This window comes from Trifolium pratense, linkage group LG7, assembly GCF_020283565.1.
Source record: "Trifolium pratense cultivar HEN17-A07 linkage group LG7, ARS_RC_1.1, whole genome shotgun sequence".
In the NCBI taxonomy this organism is placed as follows: domain Eukaryota; kingdom Viridiplantae; phylum Streptophyta; class Magnoliopsida; order Fabales; family Fabaceae; genus Trifolium; species Trifolium pratense.
The window spans coordinates 2804013-2809244 of NC_060065.1; the positions used below are offsets into that span (position 1 = coordinate 2804013).

Sequence of the window (5232 nt, forward strand, 5' to 3'; positions counted from 1 at the left end):
CAATATAGTCAACTGTGTCACTCAATTTGCGACGGAGAGAGTAAATATGAATAATATTTTTACAACTATTATTATTATATATTAAAATTTGTACTTTGATTAAATTATAAATCTATTAAATTTTTCAGTAGTTTAAGTTTATTAATTACACATATATAAATGTATTATTATAAACTAAAATTAAAATATGATGTTATATATAGGCAAATTCTCTAAAATATCATGTTAAATTTCAAAAAGAAACTCATTAGTTTATTAGTTCATTGGTATATTTATTTAAATATGTTTGTGTGAAATAGGCTTTTAAACAGGCTAATAGGTCATGTCAAGCTTTCGAAAGGCCAGACTCAGGCCTAAAAAATAAGTCTATGATAGGTCACAGTCCAGACTCGGACCTTCAATTTTTGACAGGCCAGACTCAGGCTTGGCAAAGCCTAACTCGGTGCCTATTCCCACCTCTAAAGGCAAGTATAAAATATATTCATGTAATATTTATTTATTTATGAAAAAATGAAGAAAATTATGAGTTCCAACTCGAATTCTAACTCATCTATTATTTTTGCAAGCATTGCTTTAAATTATGCTAATTTAAATCTGAAGCTGTTTTCATAAAGAATTAAAAAATATATTATAAATTTGCTTTTAAAAATTCCATCTACTACAGATCATGGAGATGCCCTTTTATAAGCACCCGTGCTTAACACTAGTGTACCTAACAAGTACTAGAGTAAACCATGATGCAACACTAGATCAATATTCAATGTACCATTGAAAGCTTTATTCAATTTGTTTGGTTCTGCGGTGGACAGAATTGATTTTGACAGAATTGAGTTTAAAAGAATTAATTTTGATAGAATTGAGTTTGACATAATTGATTTATGTTTGGATATATTCATACAAAAGTGAGTTCAACAAAGAATTTGAGTGTAAAAATCAATTCTAGAATCAGAAGCCAAAATTTCTAGCTTCAAGTAAAATCAATTCTGGAGACAGAATCAATTCTACTTTTAAGAAACCAAACAAGACAAATTCAATTCTACACGTCTAGAATTAATTCTGTCTGCTCCATAATTGAAACCAAACATACATTGAGTCCTTGTTTTTTATAAATTACATTTAATCTTGAAAATTAGATAAAGAAGCAAAAACGAACATAAAAAAAAAAATAAGGAAGTATTCTCCGCCTATGTTTGGTTTGAGGAAAAAAAATAGGAAGAGAGAAAAACACGAATTTCAATAGATGTATTTAGACTAATTCTTTCTTCCCATTTTCTTTCTCTCAAACTAAACTCAGCAACTTCAGCGACGATAATTTTTCAAGTGTGCGCCAGTTTAGAGTTAAATATAGTATGTTATTTTGCTAACAAGAACAATGGAGTGCGCTTGCAGAACAATAACCACAACATGCAACAACACTTTAATGGTTCTTTGATTAAAAATTAAGTGAATTCCTTTAAGATAATATAATTTTAATTGAACCCATAAAATATTTTTAATTAAAGTTCACCATTGAAAATTCTCTAAGAGTGTGTTTGGATGAGGGATTCTAGAAATCCAAGGGATTTTAAATACTAGGCAATTCAATTGATTCAATTGAATTCCCTTGATTTTCAAATTCCAGTGTTTGGATGAAGTGTTGAAATTCCATCAATTATAAAATTCTTTGTTTGGATAATGTAATTGAATTTCCTTCATTTAATTTTATTTATTTTAATAAAATCGACCCTAAACCCAAAAATTGGCCGAAAAACCAAAAAAATCGGCGAAAAACCTAAAATCGGCCAAAATTCCAAAAATCGACTATAAACTCTAAAATCGGCTGAAAACCCAAAAAATTAATCGAAAACCCAAAAATCGACCCTAAACCCAAAAAATTGGCCGAAAAACCTGAAATCGGCAAAAAACCCAAAAATCGACTATAAACCCTAATAACGACCGAAAAACCCAAAAATCGACTATAAACCCTAATATCGGCTGAAAAATGGGTTTTTAGCCGATTTTAGGTTTTTCGGCCGATTTTGGGGTTTATAGCCGATTTCAGGATTTTGGGTCGATTTTAGGTTTTCGGCCGAGTTTTTTGGGTTTAGGGACGATTTTAGATTCTTTGGCCGATTTTTTGGATGTTGGCCGATTTTGGGTTTTTGGTCGATTTTTGGTTTTTCGGCTGATTTTTTGGGGTTTCGGCCGATTTTAGGGTTTATAGTCGATTTTTGGAATTTTGGCCAAATTTTAATGAAACCCACAAAATATTTTTGATTAAAGTTCACCATTGAAAATTCTCTAAAGAAAATAAAGTTTTAACTTTTAACCGTGTCACTCCTTAAGAATATTTTTAGACAAAGAAACATGAATTAAGATTGCAGCATCCAATAAAACTCTCCAAACTTAGTTAAGAAATATGCTTTCATGTTAGGCATATTGTTTTGAAAAGAAAGTAACTAGTATGGAATATTGAATTTGTTTTTTAACCATATTAGTAACTAATTCCTATTGAGAGTATGTTGAACATATAAAATAAATTTTTCTTTTTCAACTGAATTTTTTTCACAAGCAAGAGTCAACTTCTAATCATTTGTTTAAAAACTAAAATCATACTACTTACCACTTATACCAGTTAGTAAACATATTGTTTTTTTTCCCTCTTCAATTATTAATTAAAATTCACCATATGATCCTTTAAAAATATGAGAACAATATTTTTGAGAAAAGAAGAAATTTGAGAATCATAATTGATACGTAACATAAAAATATTTGCCGTACGTAAAGTAAAATGTACCTCCACCACTAAATTGAATAACGATAAACATGTCAAACTCCACTCACAAGTAAGTGCGCTTCATCAACAACAACAACAAGCCAATAAATTCTGTCTCACTTTTCTTGTTTATAAAATTAAATCTTGTTCTTTGTAATGTTTCATTCATTCAGGTGAAATGAGAATCAAAACAACATAATATGGAAATTGAAGACACACCATATATTGGGTTTCCATTAGGTTTAGCCCTTCTTGTTTCATTGTTATTTTTCATTTCTTGTTTCTTTTGTTGTTGTTTGCATTGGAACAAGCTCCAATTTTTATTTCCATCTTCTATGGTTTATGTCATCAACACACAATCTCATATACAACCAGAATATGCTTCCTCTCACCACAAACCAGGATTTCCTGTTTTGGTAATCACTTAACTTCTTATAATTTTTTTTCGTCAAGTAGCCTAACTAGAAATTTCACAGGTGAATAAGTATAGTGTCCGGAGTTCGAACTTCGACTCCTGCATATATAATGTGATGTCTCTGTCAACTAAGTTAATCTCACGGGGACATTATAATTTAATTTATATACGTTGACATCAGTGATTTTTTTTTTATATTGATCACAGCGGTTTTTAAAGTTACGCATATGACTGATTTTTTTTTCCTATAGACATGTGAATGATTGTGATTTATTTGAAGTGTAAAAGTAAAAGTAAGTATATAAGTTGTGATTATTTTGTGTTTACTGATGGGATTTGTTATTAATTATTGTGTTTAGATGATGAAGGAGAATCATGTTCCAAGTTTTCCTGTGGTGATGCCGGGAGATAAGGTCCCAAAATTCATAGCCCTAGCATGCCCATGTGAGGCTCCAAAGGATGAAAAAATCACAATCCATGTGCAGAATGAATAACTAGCAATTTTAAGTTGCTTCAAAAAAAAAAAAAAAAAACTAGCAATTAAAGTAACAAAGTATATGTGTATATATGCATCTATGTGTTCATGATATTACAACAAAAACATATGATTCTAATGATTGAAGACAGAACATTACAAAAAAGAAAAATGTCCAAGTACCAGTTATAGTGTATAGAAATCAAATTAGTCTCTTTTTTCCAATTTTTTCTTCTACTTTGATTAATCAATCACTATTTCTTTCTAAGTTCTGAATTTTTACTTGATGCAATTTTGTTCAATTTTTTTTTCAAAAGTATCCTACACTTCTCAATCAATTACATCTATTTGGTGTAGTCTTAAAAAGTTTTTTTCTTTACTCATAATCTCGAAGAGAATTTTTTGTTTTTTTTTTTAACTCAGTCACAAAGAGTTAGAAAGCATTAAAACTTAAAAGTGAAGCTGCTTGAATGCTTAGCAAAATTGTAAGTTGGAGAGACATGATTGATCTTTGCATTTGCAGGGGAGCCACAAACATGGACTAGAACTTCTGATTTTTCCATTTCATTTTTTAATATACACAAAATAAATCACCAAAATAGATTGGGTCTAAGCCCAAACCTAAAACAATTCGGGCCGGCTTTTTTTTTCTTTAAAAAGAAATAAAATTTTCTAAAACAATGTTTATTTGGAATGGAAACAATTTTTTTCATGTGAGCTTCGCTCAGTTGATAGGGACATTTATTATATATACAGTGTCGAGTTTAAATTTCAGACACTCACTTATTCACTATAAGGGTTGAATTTCTTTTTTGACAAATATAAGGGTGAAATTTTTAACCATTAAACAAATGAATTTTTACTTTTTAACTAAGTAGTCTTCTACATGTTCAATAAAAAAATTAGGAGAAAAAGATTGAAGTGTTTCTTTTTCTGCTACCTGTTGGTCTTAAAAACTAATCCAGACACACCATTTTTTTTTCTCTTTCCATTTTCACCTATTCGGATGCGAGATCGTTGTTGGCGGTTCGATAAAAAACAAAGGGTCGAGATCAAATTCCATATTAAACTATTAAATCTGTATCGCATAAATTTGAACTGTTGGATCATAAATCGATTGCCGAGATCAACTATTACGTGCAACTGCTATAACATCCAATCCATATTCCATTTTTTTCACCTTCACAACATGGTGAACTAATGTTTGAATTATGACTTAAAGATATGTCCCTATTTATTTAACGTCTAATAGTACCTTGAATAGAATTCTATCATGGAAAAAAAATCCAACGTACCCTAAATGGTTGGTTGATGCCTGCATATATCTTTTTGAAGGCCTATTTACTTTACACCTCCCCCCATTTATAGTCCTACCCTAACAAAACACATAACAATTTAAATTATTTTTTCAGAAATACATAACCCCTCCTGCACACATATTTATTTTTGGAGCCATTAGGAATTGAATATATCTAAAGCTTGAACATCCTTGAATTGGAAAAATTCTCTACCCATCCCTTGCATTTCTCTTTTCGAGCAGAAAAATTTGGAAAACGTTTTCCAAATTTTTTAGTGTAAATTTCAACT

The 5232-nt window shown here is 29.9% G+C and overlaps 1 long non-coding RNA gene across 1 annotated transcript; it reads left to right on the top strand.

Annotated features, from left to right (window-relative positions):
• Nucleotides 1–2891: 2891 nt before the first annotated feature.
• Nucleotides 2892–3715, top strand: LOC123893628. The gene is made up of 2 exons (XR_006803521.1): nt 2892–2995; nt 3530–3715. It is a non-coding gene; the product is annotated as an uncharacterized LOC123893628 (long non-coding RNA).
• The last annotated feature ends 1517 nt before the right edge of the window (nt 3716–5232 follow it).